The sequence below is a fragment of the Cynoglossus semilaevis genome, chromosome 12, assembly GCF_000523025.1.
Source record: "Cynoglossus semilaevis isolate Cse_v1.0 chromosome 12, Cse_v1.0, whole genome shotgun sequence".
Classification (NCBI taxonomy): Eukaryota; Metazoa; Chordata; class Actinopteri; order Pleuronectiformes; family Cynoglossidae; genus Cynoglossus; species Cynoglossus semilaevis.
In genome coordinates this window covers 17,985,605-18,001,123 of record NC_024318.1, presented here as the reverse complement: position 1 = coordinate 18,001,123, position 15,519 = coordinate 17,985,605, and the positions used below count along the sequence as shown (strand labels likewise).

Genomic DNA, 15,519 nt, shown 5'->3' with positions numbered 1-15,519 from the left:
GGGAAAGAGAGAAACAAAGCAATTGGTAAAATAACCCAGCGAGGGACAGTGAGCGCAAAAACTGGAGCTAAATTGAGCACTCGTACTTCGATTTTTCTTCGTAAGATTTTTGGTAAGTAAATCTTACAAAAGTTGCTTACTCGTAACTTGGAAAACTCGTATTTCGGATAGCTCATATCTTGAAGCCCCACTGTAATTAGAGATGTTCCTGATGCCCTGGGCTTGCCAGGAAAATCCTTGTAAAATTCATGAATACGATAGGGTGCAGGTCAGGTGTGGGCTCCCCTGTTCAATTTTAGGACAATTGTGGCCGGTGAGTCCAAATATTTTGTCCGCGCCTGGTCCAGGATGTGGCACCAGGGCATCCAAGAATGTCCCTATCAGCTATCCTCCTCCTAGTCCTCAAGGTATTGAAACCTAGGGCCACATCAACGGTCATACAAACAGTGGAGATCGAATCCGGCGGGGAAGATTGACAGGAGGCCAAAGAGAAGAAGACATGGGCGGTGACAGCTACACAGGCACTCAGCAGAGGCATGGGAGGTTGGGTTGTCGTCCATGGAGGGGGGAAGTTTCAGTCTGACAGATGAGGTGTTTATGACTTTAAGCTTCAAACGGGTTAACACAGCTGAATGTTACTTACACAGCTATTGGGGAAGCATGTCCCCTGAGAAAAGCTTGTTGGTTAGAGATAGCAGGAGACCAATGGCGGTCAGCCATCAGTTGACCTCAGAACGGGGATACTCATAGGGCTATTCAATCTGTTACAGTGGAAGACAGAGGTCACTGCCATTCTAGTGACATGACGTCACATGAGTGAGAGCAAGGCAGGAGAGGTATGGAAGAACAAATTCAAGGAATGGGGGATTTGTTGTCCCCTAAGCCTCTACTCTGATAATGAAATGCAGAAGAATTGTTTCTGCTTGGAGGAGAGGTGATGGGAGTTTTTTAATAACAAATTTGTACTCTTGGATCCTGAACTGGTTCTGTTCCTCCTGTTGTTTTATTTATCACAGAAAACAGCCAACAGAATCGGAGTCGGTTGGCTTCATTGGTTGACTACAGTGAGAACTAGTGAAAGGAGTAGCCATTCCATTTTATCCAAATATGCATTCTTGCAAGTATAAACCGGGTACCGATACTCACACAATCTATTGAGAATCGGTTAGTCACATAAATGTCACGTGACCATCGGTGGCCTGACCAGAAGAGAGCAGTGACACCATGTGATCAGAGGGAGGCACTGGTGGCTTGATGGTTTACGGAAATGCACTTGGGTGTGGAAGGTTTCACTTTCTCTTTTATTTTCAAGTCTACTAGACATCATCACTTGTTATGACTAATATGTTATGAAAAATATAAATTAAAGTATAAAATGGCTAGTATTTGTCTGTTTTATTAGGTTAAAAATGACATAAAGTCTGGATACGCTATATGACAAAAAATGGTATTGTACTGAATACAATTCACTTGTGAGAACTGAACACAGAATGAAGAGTAAAATGCCATTGTACTGTAGGCATCAAGACTCATACAGTACAGTACTCTTTGTGCTCGTTGCATTTCAGCCCTCTGTTAAACAGTATCAGGGGGCTGTCCATTACTGGACAGAATGATGCTACCTGGACCTCAAGATAAAAAAAAAAAACTACCCTGAGGGTAGGAAAAACATGGATCGAATAACAAGACATAGGTGGAACACATTGGTAATTCATCAAAAAAATATATTTTGGGGAATATTTTCAAATAATCTGTTATAAATCTGAAAGTCTAATTTCCAGGCAAGTTGTTTGTTATAAAAATAAAGTTTTTCCAAGAAGTTATAAGTTGACTGAATGTACAATTTCAGTCGAAATTCTATGCATTTATTCAAAGACAAAAATGACACAATAAATGACATAGTAAAAAAAAAAAAAGAAAATTGAGAGCATAATTAACAGATGCTCTTATTAGTGGTCACGATTAAACATATATATGTTATATTTAAATGTATCACATGTCTGGTAAAAAAAGTAAAATTATATTCAATACACAGCATTATATTATTATATTATAAAATAAATAGAATTCGTTTTTGTTGTGTTAAATGCAGACTGTTTATGTGGTTGAAAAAATATATTGTAGGATTTTCAGTGTTCATTTTTTTTCCCCTAATACAATGAAAACACAAACAAATCTGCTAACAGCTGACTAAAATTTGAGTGACCTCTGACAATGCTGTTCTGTCCATTTTATAGTTAATGTTTTTGGTCTTTACTCTAAGGGCTTATTATTAGGTCACAGTGGAAGGGAGGACGAAATGGTTGGCCTGCATTTGTATTGATTCAGCAGAACTTAACACTGACACCAAAGTGGTGATTCAGGAAACTGATGTCTTTGGTGTTATATGCAGATTGAATAAAAAGACCAGAATGCAAAGGAGAAGCAAAGTCAATTTAAAGACATTTAACTACAGAACTATCACACAAAAAGTGGGTATATACAATTTTTCTCATGACATCACACATTGATTTTTATAAAGAAACATCTAAAGCATGTGTATAAACTTCCACTTATTCGTAGTTCGTTCTAGTGTGATTGGAGATTTTGAGCTACTTTTAAAAATGACCAGGCACAAATGATCTAGCTTCATTGAAAACCATAAATATATATTTACTAATGTACAACTTTTAAATATACACTATATGTTAGAGTACTTTGAGATTAAATGACTATACTTTTTATTATACTTGACTCTCTCTCTCTCTCTCTCTATATATATATATATATATGCATATATACATATATATATGTATATATGTATATGTATATATATGTATATGTATATATGTATGTATATATATGTATATATGTATATATATGTATATGTATATATATGTATATGTATATATATGTATATGTATATGTATATATATGTATATGTATATATATGTATATATATATATATACACCATCCCCAGTCTGAAATTAGTACACAGTCACAGTTAAAGTCACAGCCCTACTAATGACATTATAAAGATAAATGTCATGTTTACATTTTTAATGTTTCTTGGTAGATGGCATCCTTTACGCAATATCGGCAATATTCTCATATATTAATCCCTGAAAATATATGTGGCTCTAACTTCAAGTGCGTGGGATCCTCAAACAAGACGCAAAGTCTTAAACTTGGGCTCCTCCTCATATGATACAGCCATTGCTGGGTTCTGTGGCAGTTGCCATGGTTTCCTTTAATGTCAAAGTTTTACTAATGAAGGGGAGAAACACTTGGGGTTTGTTCATTGACATGAGTAGACCGCCTACTTAATTACCCTTAAGGGGTAAACGAAAGGGCTCTTTCAGCATGTTCCACAAGACGATCATGGTAAGTGAACCAAGGAGAAGGTGGAGATAAAGGTAAAGCAGTGTTTTAATAGCGGCAGTAATCACAAGTAAGACTGGAAGAACTGAAATAGTTTCACTCTCTTGCCATTTTAATTGAGTCAAAAGGTCTGTTTAAAATAATAATAATAAAAAAAAACACAGTTGGACTATTTTGACAGCACAGAATGGTTACAATTGGCATAGCACAAAAAAAAAAAAAAAAATCAAATCAAATATAAATCAAAAAACATCCTAAACAGTCGCCGAAAATTGCTGTAGGACTCTATATCTATAGATATGTATTGATTTGAAATTGATTATATATTTTTAACGATATTTTGTTTTGGTTTATATGTTTTAAATGCGTGAATTATTCAAGAAAATATCAGTATTGCTTAAATTCTGTTGCTGATCTTTAAATGTTGCCATAATCAACAAGATTTTTAATCTCTCAATGATGACCATATGTGACATAGTAGAAAATAAATGTGTCACCACATTATACAGTATATACAAACTCAGCTTTTTAAAAGGCAACTTTTCTAAATGTAAGCCCTGTTATTTTTTCAGACGGTAGCAATAGGGACAGTGGATACATTGGTAGAAGAATGTTAGAGATGGAGCTACCATGTAGGAGACAAAGAGGAAGACCAAAGAGGAGATATATGGATGCAGTGAAGGAGGACATGCAGATAGTTGGAGTCAGAGTAGAAGATACAGAGAACAGGGAGAGATGGAAATCAATGATTCGCTGTGGCAACCCCTGAAAAAAAAAGGGACAAAGCCGAAAGAAAAAGAAGAAGCCTTGTTATTTTTTGTTTAGAGCTGCGATCCCCAACCTGTTTTGTTTAATGGATCGGTCAGTTGGTACTGGTCGGTACTGAGGAATGGTAGTGCCACCCCGTTCATTTTAAAGCAGTTCTTCTCAAATAGGAGGGGAGTGAGTTGCCAGGGTACAAATGGAATATGGCGCGCCGGACATACAGTAAGTGTACCACTGCTTTAATGCATGAATCATAATAAGCCTCCAGTCACTAGGTGGCAGCAACATATATAGTAGTGTACAGATAAGAAAATACATATTTTTAGGTTCTCAATAGTATTTCAAGTCGTGGGAGTGTTGATCCAGGAGCACGGGGAGCGTGAAAACATTTCTGTCCCCAAGGGAGGGGGGGGAGGGGGGGCGTGGCCAAAACTACCCCAAGGGAGGGGGGGGAGGGGGGGCGTGTCCAAAACTAATTAAGAACATTTGGTTTAAAGGATCATTACATGGTTGAGGTAAAGATGGTTAAGAAGGTAAATAAATAAAAGATCGTTTAGACTCTAATCTGCTAGTATTGGACTCTGAAAGATAAATTTAACTGGATAAGCTTTAAATGACTCAAGTCAATAGAAATGACTGGATTCCCTCTAAATTAAGTAAATGAATAATTATTTCTCTGCAGCCCGGTACCAGTTGAACCATGGACTGGGGGTTGGGGCTGCAGAGTGTTGGGATAAGAGAGGGAAAATAGCCAGAAATACTTTGCCGTTTGATTAAAAATGTAGCTGTATCATGAGTCAAGGCAATACTTCTCAAATAGTGGGGCTTCCAATGGAATATGGCACACTGGACATAAGTGTACCACTGCTTGAATGATAACAAGCCACTAGGTGGCAGCAACTTATACAGTGGTTTGTACAGATAAAATATACATGTTATCAGGTTCTCAACAGTATTTCAATTCTACGGGGTGTGGGTTGGCGGGAGCCCCAAGGGGGGACATTATAGAAAATAATTGAGAACCACTGAGTTAAGTGTGATGTATCATATATCATATATGATGTATCAATGTATCATAGTGAGTACAGTTTTGGGCAAACTTTATGACACGCGATCATAGATCAAGATAAAGATAAATCATGCATAAAGGCTAAAGTGCTACGCCATCTATTGGGTAAACATGGGTATTGCAGGGAAAAGGCAGAAGAATAATGATAATATAAACAAATTATAATTTGGAAAAGTTTGGCGGGCCGGATTAAAAAGCTGAACGGGCCGCATCCGTCCCCCGAGCCTTAGTCTGCCCCTGCCTGGGCTAGTATTTTTATTCTTCCTTTTTTCTGTAATTGTCTTAGTGATTGTCATATGCTGTTAGCAACACAGGCTTGTTTTAGTGATTTTACTGCAAGGACCATAAATCTGCTTCCTTAAAGACATCCTTTGGCTTCTGTGTGCGTTTTGGTTTGTGCCATGGGGGTTATTGAATCAGGGCTGCAGCTGTGGGACTGACCTCCTTGGTTTATTTTCAATGTCCAGCTTTGATCTTTATTTTGTCTGTCTTTGCAGTGCTCCCACCCCACAACAGCCAGTAACCCCCTGACCCCACTGGCTTACACAAAGAAAGCTGACCTGAAGTACTAACTTAGGGTTCAGAGACAAAAAAATATATTTTTTATAGCTTTAAATATAATCTATAATTACAATTTTTATAATTACAATTTTATATATAAAACATTTTTTTAACATGAAGAGTTTGTGTATTTCTAAAATTAATCAAGTGGGCCGAATTGAAACCTGAAGCGCGCCAGTTTCAGCCCGAGGGCCATATGTTGGACACCCCTGCTTTAAGATAACGACATAAAATAGATGGCCTTAAGAAGAGAAGTAGATGAACACAGGCGATTTATATGCAGAAGAACTTGATTCTTCTGTATCATCTACCATCCTCTGTACAAGTTGTGTTATAAAACATCACATATAGTAGGCAGTTTCTTGTGCTGGTAGAGTTCGTCCTGGCCCACCTTAGGTCACTGGTGAGATCCTTCAACAACCAATTACAGTTTTCTTTGCAGCCTATCTGAAGGTGTTGATAAAACTACTATAGTTCCAGTCCAAATGCTCAAAACTCTCACTAGGAGAGCTTGATTATTGCAATGTATAAAATGCTAAAAAACAATAAATTTCTTCCTGTTTTCTTCATACTAGTTTTTTGTTTTGTATTGTGGACTAAATCCCTGAGCATTCACCCAATCACTTCAGTAACAATAGTATCAACCAAATTCACTGCTCTTCGTACAGATAGCCTGGGGTCAAAGGTGGTATAGGATAATGATCCGTACTGGCTTGGGACTGGTGTCATTATTTATCTCAACTGATGGGAGTCTGACGGGGGGAGGTGTCAAAGTTGCATTTTCTTATCACCTAAGTTCTGTTTATTAGGCTCAAGGGAAACAATCACACAAAATGAAATGGTGGTCGGTAAGCATAGTTCATATACAAAAAGAGTTGAATGGAAGCAGTGTTATACAACACAGATGGGAAAGAGCAGGTAATCAATGAGACAGGAAGCACAGTTTCCAGAGCTAGAAGAGGAAGTCTTTTGTAGAGAAACGATGCATTTAAATATCCCTTAATGATGAGACCAGTAATTTATTCAAAAAAATAAATTAGGGAAAGGCCCATTGCTACTAACAATCTATTTCCTCTTTCAGTGGCCTATGGCACATTCGGGATTTGGGAATGATCTATACAGGAGTAATTGTTTTGCTTGTTGTTTTTCTCGATTGAGAAGAAAGGTTTGCCATTGCCAAAACCCCCTTTTTTGCCCAGATCTGCAGGTTAGGTTTTTTTTTCTTTTTTTTTAATCCCATGGCTGAGGTATAATGTCTTATCTATAAGAGCCCTTTTTAAATCCGAGGTACTCTTCCATGGCAGCCATAGAAATGGCTTTGAAACAAGATCTGAATTATACTTTTATACAGGACTTACGTGACTCGATACTTGATCAAATGCACTCCTACTCTTCAGCTCTAGACCAGGAGTGTCAAACTCATTTTGGATCAGATGCCGCATACAGCTTGATTAAATGTCAAGTGGGCCGAACCAGTACAATCATAACATAATTACCTTAAATAACAGTAGGTCAGTGTTTACCCCCATTGTTTTTGTGCAAATAAGTACAAGTATATTAGAAATTATTAATATTTCATGAAATACAATTTGACTAAACATCACAAACATGAAGTGTTCGTGCATATTTCCACTTTCAAACTTCATCAGTGGGCCGAACTGAACTTTCTAGTGGGGCCTGTTTTGGCCCGCGGGCCGGATGTTTGACATCCCTGCTCTAGACAAACACTCATGCTAAGTGTTGTATCACATCCCCATATCTAAAACATGCACTATTTTTTACTCTTCAAGTCATTTTTGGACATCGGTCTTCCATACTTTGCCAGAGACCCTTTATCGTCTAACTCCTGGTCTAGAATTTATTAATTTGGGATAGTTCCAGATTTGCCTCGAATTATACGTAACTTTCTGCGTTTTTGCCATCAGCTCACTCGGCAATCTCTCTTAAGGTGGAAGGATCCAGTTCTTCCCGCCCATTCATATCTGCTCGGAGACACGATTTCTTGCACGAGGCTAGAGAAGATTAGACACACTATTGAAAAATTATAATATAATTGTAGTTTTATGAGAAACCCAAAACAATCATTTCTGAGTTGACACCCTATCCCTTTTTTTGTAGTTTTTTCTTCACTTTTAATTCTTTTTTAATTACTATGTACTGCTATTCCCCCCAAGGGTTGTTGTACATAATTATTGTTACTGTCTAGCCACAATTTGGTCAATGGCTGTCTGTGTGTATCCACGTGCGGGTTTTCATCATGGGTGGATGTTGTTTAGAAATTCAAAACATTATCTTCCTGTGCTTCATATATTGTCGTCAATACTAAGACCTTTAAAACAACGAAGATGAGATGTTATCTCTGGAACTGTTATTAATGCACAGCAGAGGTGTGGACTCGAGTCACATGACTTGGACTCGAGGCATCAATTTGATGACTTTAGACTCGACTTGACAAAATGTAAGGAGACTTGCAACTCGACTTGGACTTTAACATCAATGACTCGTGACTTCACTTGGACTCGAGCCCTTTGACTCGACAAGACTCGATACTTTCTCCAAAACCCAAAGTGATCTGTGTAAATATATTATTATTTTGTTTAAAAGGACTCGAAACAGAAACGTAAGGACTTGGGACTTGACTTGACACTTTTTAGTCTTGACTTGGACTCGACTCGACTTTACCTGTCTTGACTTGAGACTTGACTCAGACTTGAGTGCAAAGACTTGAGACTTACTTATGACTTGCAAAGCAATGACTTGGTCCCACCTCTGATGCACAGCTAATTCATTTACTATGATATATTTTTTTTATTTATATAGGATCAGACTGTGTAGTTTCTATATCTGACAAAAGTAATAAAAGAGTAAAGTTGAATCATATAAAACCCTTAAAAAATACTCGGGGTTCTTTGCACTCTGCTCAACAAAAGCAGTGGGGGCGCTTGATTGACAAATCATTCCGAGGCCCACCCTCAAACTCAGCTGTCAATCAAACTTTGAGAGGGCGGCACAGCGTTATGGGAGCCAAGAATAGCCTTTCCACACCTCGGGCGTTGTTCAGTGAGCGTGTCAGGAATATGGTGTTATACACTGACACTGGACTGATCTGCCTCTTCTACTTATATACTATATGATAATGTAATTAACAAAATCTTAGTAATTGCTGTCTCAAATACTTATGTAGATTTAGAATGTGTCCCATGTTTTATGAACATTACTTAATACATTTTGTTAATATTTTTTGTTTATTTATGTGTAATTCACAAAATTCCATCTGAATAATGTGTGATTTTTTTTTTTTTTTTGCTTGTTTGTTTTGTTGTCGAGTGGCATTTCCATTATTTCTTTACATCTATACTGAAAAAAAAGTGATGTCAATCTACCCTAAACTTTATCTCGTATTTATTCAGTCTCTCTTAACTGCAGGGTTCACTTGCAGTAGGAGCACTGCACCAGGAAAAAAAACATTAGTACAAATACAATACAAATAAGACTATAACACCAAGCTAATTTGTTTTTGATTCGGCGTGCTGATACTTTTACTTTGTGTCTTTTTTGTACACACACTACAAACCACGAGTAAATATAATAACGTTGAAATGTATCAAATCAAATAAAGCAACGGATGGAACATACAGAAGATAGTCATACTAATGTGGTGAAAAATCTCTGAATGCCTGGTTTTTAAACCGCATTGGGAAAAGATAAAAAGGTACATTCATTACACCTGACCCAAGTGGAGCCTGGACAGGAGCTGACAGATGTATGCCTCCAAGCTAACTGCTGTCAGCACTCTCTGCCGAGCAGTCAGTTTCACCTGATCAATTTGCATTTCTTCATTTGTTGCCCCATTTTTTTTTTTTTTTTTTTCATTTGACGCAGTTGAGTTACCGTGAGTTATTCCTGGGTATTTTAGTCTGTAGCAATTAATTACATGTCTCACATTTGCTGCAATGGGACATTAAATCCCTACTTAAATTTAATACATTTAATTAATTGTCAACAACTGCTGTAGTGATACAGACGTGAGGCAGAAAAAAAAATGTCTTGACTTTTCAAGCCAACTGAAAAGGCTGAAAATTCCATAATTGTGATTTTTCTTATCTGTACAAACCATTGTATGAGTTGCTGCCACCTAGTGACTGGTGGCTTGTTATCATTCAGGCATTACAACAGTGGTACACTGTCCATCGTGCTATATTCTATTGGAAGCTTCTCACTCCCAACCCCTACCAAGCCCCCCGGGGGGTCTGCCCTACTACTTAAATAGTACAGTAAGAAGATTATTGTTTTGCGTCAGTGATAACGATTGCATTGCATGATGTTAGTGTTTTCTCATGGTAGCTACTCGTCTTACAGTCCATACAGTCCAAAAACATGCTCAATGGAGATATGGGACACTAAACACTATATCACTCTTTAGTATAATTTTTTTTTTTCCTTCTGTCTAACATCATCAGTTAGCCAGTGTTTCAGCATTGCAAACAAGTCGGAGCTCAAAGCTGATCCCTCATTTAATCCCACACCCACTCCCAACCTATTTGATACTCTGACTGCACACATCACCACCATCTCTCTCTCTCTGCTCTGCCTTACTTAGCATACTTGTCTGCCACTCCTGACGTCCTCATTCGGTGTCACATTTCCTATTCAGACACTCTTGTTCATGTTTGCTCCCCTATCCACGGAGACAGAGTGCAGCGACACTTGAAACACTGACAGTGTAAAGGCAGGTATGCATTCACTAAAAGATTCATTAGATACGGAAATGTTGCTAAATACAGTTATATTCCAATGTGGCAAGTTACCTGACTTGCCACCCAAGTCTAAACAAACCCAATTAACCCTTTCATGCATGACGGTCACTACAGTGGACAGCTATTAAAATGTCATTTTCTATGATAAGAATAGGTTTTGATGGCAGTGTTGCATATAAGCCTCTACAGTGGACGCCTGAGAATCCACTGTAGAGGCTTATATGCAAGCTAACATTGAGTGGAGGGACATAATCTATTACAGTTATGAAACAGGTTTATTATTATTATTATTATTATTATTAATATTATTATAACCAACACTTCAAGAACCTTTTGTATGATTACCTGCAGTTAACAATTACTAAAATCAAAAGGCACATGAACATCTGCCTGTGGGTAGGACACTACCCATAGTAAACCGTACCTGCAAGTGGGAAATTTGAAGTAGGCCAATCAGAATCAGCTCAAATGTAGCAAGAGTTGCACAGAAGTTAATTTAGGACACGGCATGCACAAAGGATGAGTCATAGACCGGCTGTGCCTAAATGGTAACAAAAAGTGGGAAGCTCACATTCACAAGCAATGTAAACATATTATTAGCAGATCAATATAAAATACTTTATTCTTAATTTAACCTGTATATACACAGGGCTAGTTTTGGTCTGGTCTAGGCCCTAAGGTAATCTCAGAAGTACTTAAATAAATGTAACTGGATTTTTGCCTTAAGTTTTTCTCCCTTGTTTTTTTTCACAAAGAAGTACAAGTATGTTAGATACATGTTGATATTTATTGAAAATATAATTTACTAATATCTTGAACATGAAGTGTGTATCTCTTTTAGTTTCAAAATTCATCAAGCTGGCCACATTGGACCCCTAGCGGACAGGTTTTGGCCTGCGGGCCATATGTTTGACATCGCCATTGCTTTAGATGTGCATAAATGTGCATGTTTCCCCCTTCTCTCCAGATCTGTAATAGAGAATTTTTTCATTTGGAACCCAACTTTAGTTTTGTGGAAACATTGACCCTAAAACAACCGAAGCTTAATATTATAAACACTTATAGCCTACCCTAAATTAAAATTCAGTTCAATCTGTTTTGTTTAGATTTTACTCAACAGACGTAACATTGTAATTGTCCAAAATGTCTCTTTATCTGTAGCCTTTTTCAAGTTCCTTTCAATGTTTTAATCTTTTTTCACAGGCCAACAACAAAAGAACAACCAAAACTGTATGTGCTACAACATAGCACATACACCGCTAACACTACAAATCCCGCCTGTATATAGTGGCTATATACTGGCAGTCCAGCTCTAATACACATTTGATATGATCTCACGGGCCAAATATAATTACACCATGGGACAGATTTTTGGACTGAGTTTGACACCTGTGCTCTAGACCTTTACCTCTAAAGAACGTACAGTATAGCCTACCCTAAAATAAAATTCAGTTCAATCTGTTTTGTTTCAATTTTACTCGAAGACATTGTACAGACGTAACATTGTAATTGTCCAAAATTGAAAATAATAAAAAATAGAATAACCACTGCTCCTCTTTTCGTTGGAAGGCCAATGGGATATTATCTAGCATTAAAGGCTTATAAAGGACAGGGAGACAGCCATTTACTTGAGCTGTGAGAGGATGTAACTGATAACCTTTACCCAGAAGACTTCTAAATGTTCTGATACCAGAGCTGAAAAAAAGGGAACTGGCCTTATCTGTCCCGCAGCTACATTCACTCCCTTCCAATATTTCAGTTTTTCAATCACTGCTTATGTAAGAAGGAATTCAGAGCATGGCCCTGACCAAAAGAACAGGTTTCGGTGTTGAAATGAGTATGAGTGTGAGCAAGACAAAGCGCCTTTCAAAAGACCTTTGAAATACTGCTGTCGCTCTCTCCCACTCATGCAGAATTTGTTATTTTTTATTAGAGTCGGAATTTTTTCATTTACATCACTTTTACTTTAAAACATGTTCGAACACAGAACGATGAAACAAAAGTAAGGATTTCCAAATACTAAAATGTGATGGTGTTTTAAGGAAAGATTTTTTCTACGAAATGGCTAAATAAATGTATATACATATTTATACTATTTTTCGCTACTTTACTCAAATGTTGCATTCGTCCTGTAGTTATTTAAGTGTTAGGTCCAGGTTGACTTTGGCGATACACAGCGTTCCAGGTCATTTCGCTGGGAAAACTACATTTTGCTGTTATGTTAGCATTGGTTAAGTATATAATTATTATTTATTATATTATTATTTGATTCAAATTTTTTCTGGCCTCAAAACTCTTTGGTGCAGTTTGACTTTCGATAGTAGCCTTAATACACTTTGAATGGAACCACCTTAGGCCGATTTCAATACTCCAGTAAGAAGGTTATTTGAAAATTCCCGTGGTAATGTGCCATCGAAAAAAGTCCAAGAATTGCCATGCTGTTTAAACAGCACTCAAAACAAGCATTCCTAATGTGTGTGCCACTCAGATTTCTTCAGCCTGTGGAATTAGGGGAAGCTCTCTATGCGCAACAATTGTGGCCCCTTCATAGTATAGCAGTTAGCAGGCCTGCTTTGCAAGCAGAAAATGCTCAGTTTAATTCCCAAAGGAACCACTTGATGCCTCTAAAGGACCGCTTGGTGCCTCCTGTCGCAGCAGATCTGCTGTTAACACAAGAATTAAAACTACTTTCTAGTTCTGGCCATTTATACCTTTGGTCATAGTCAGCCGTATATAACGTAACAGTCTATACAGAGCCGCTGTTACAGCCTCAACCAATCTCTGCCTCAACACTCTCTCTCTAACATAAATGACAAACACATCAGTAAACAACATGATGGGCAGGACAGGAGATGACATCACAACAAAAGAACTGTTCTTATACAGCGGTTACGTCAGTGGTTCTTAATTAAATTCTGTTACGCACACCCTTGGGGACAGAAATGTTTTTATGCCCCCCCCCCACCCACAACCCCACAAATTGAAATACTATTGAAAACCTAATAATGTGTATTTCTTATCTGTACAAACCACTGTATGAGTTGCTGCCACCTAGTGATTGAAGGCTTGTAATAATTCAACCATTACAGCAATTGTACACTTATGTCCAGCGTGCCATATTCTATTGGAAGCCCACCATGCCCCCCCCCACCCCTCCAGTACCTCACCCATTATTGTAGAACTACTGAGCTAAGTGTACATTTTGCCATACAAAGTATTCTTAGATCAACAAAGAAAAAGAGAAGATCATTCTTTGAAGTGAAAGCCCAAAGGGTTTTATGGTTCTTGTAGACAACTATTGTTGACACAATGCTGCGCAAAATAATGCTCCAAACCCTGATATTCACATGTTGCCTCTCACATGTGAAAGAGCACTGGTGTATCCCACGGTTTTCCACTTCAAGAATGCCATTTGGCTCTTTGACTTCCAACATGGCATCATGGGAAATCACATGTTTGGGTCGTGATGGAAGTTGTATGTTTATACTGCGTCTAATTTCCCGATCTGCTGCCATTTGATCTGTTGAGATTTACGCGCCATCTGTCCGAAATAGATTCTCTAACTAAACCAGCACGCTGCGGCAAACTGCATCTCAACACATCTGGGACGTTCCTGAGATCTCTCATTGGTTATATTGGCAGCTAAATGCAGCTAGCGTTTCCAGTCAAATATAATTAATAATAATAATTGGAACTTTTATTTATCACACATTGGAGAAAATGTTGAAATATGGAGGTAAGGTTTTAACTGCAAGCATGGAAACATTTCACATATGACACATTTTTAGTCGGCTATGCAGCATTAATGATGGCAACCTCACATCAATAAAGCAAAAGCATAGAGGTCAAATTCAACGAAGATATGAAAATTGACCTACCTCTACGAACAGATGTTTTATCTAGATAGTTAGGCAACTGTGACGATCCCTCCGTCTGGGCACTCAGTGGATTGGACCCAAAAGCAGAAACACTGATACTGCCATTAAGTGCACAAAGTTTATTCCGTAACGTTCTGACATAGAGTGAACCGTGAAAAACTCCAGGACGTGAGGTGAGCATCCATGTGGCAATGAGAAATCCCAACAAATCGCAGTGCGCAAACTCCCTCCACACTCTGTGACTCAGCCACAGGTGTGTGATGCCCATCCAGGTAATTGCAGCACCTGGAAAGAGAACAATGCAAGCATGCTCACACTCACAGGTCCAACAAACAAACCAACGCTCAAATCCCTCAGGCCTCACAGCAAAAGCATCTGTCAAAGTTAGTCAAAGCCATTACATATGGTTAAAAAAAAAAAGAATGCAGTCTGAGCCCTTATATTACAATGAAAGCACCAAAATCAAAATTAGGGTTGCTCAATTTAACTTTGAATATGACATACAAAAAAAAAAAAAAAAAAAAAAAGAAAATTACGGCATGCAACACATCCAACTGTCATATAATCAAGTCATAATATTGACGCATTTTAAAGTCACTTAAAATCACTTTCCTGTGTAATTTTGAGGGGTTCTTTGTTTGGTGGATTAATATAGAGACTGCATCACTTTTCAAAAAGGGTATTTAGTATTGGGTTTGAAAAAAAGATTGTCATGACGTTAGGAAATGTTGTGTAAGTCGACAGTTACTATGCGTTTCGTGTGACTTTGAAGATGCCAGAGAAATGCCAGCATTCTCATGATTTTTATTTTTATCTGCATAAATTATTTGAATTTACATTTAGGTTGTTTTTGTATGCCGTTTGTATGTATACAGTATATAACCTATTTTCCTGATTATAAGTCGCTCTAGAGAATGTGTTCAGTGTTAAATTAACAAACGTGTGAAATAATATATTTTTAATATGTCGTACCCGAGTATAAGTCGCACACCAGCCAAAGGATAAAACGAAGTGTGACTAATAGTCCGGAAATAATTTATGTGTGTGTATATATATATATATATATATATATAGAGAGAGAGAGAGAGAGAGAGAAAGAGTGCATTTTCAGTACTGAAAGAAATTTGG

At 37.7% G+C, this 15,519-nt stretch overlaps 1 protein-coding gene across 1 annotated transcript in view; it reads right to left on the bottom strand.

Annotated features, from left to right (window-relative positions):
- The window catches only part of nrg3a (neuregulin 3a), a 280,899-nt gene extending 266,137 nt beyond the window's left edge, over positions 1-14,762 (bottom strand). Inside the window, exon 1 of the mRNA XM_025060603.1 lies at positions 14,392-14,762. The gene's annotated coding sequence lies outside the window, so the exon portion shown is untranslated. The remainder of the gene's footprint in view (positions 1-14,391) is intronic.
- Between the last annotated feature and the right edge of the window lie 757 nt (positions 14,763-15,519).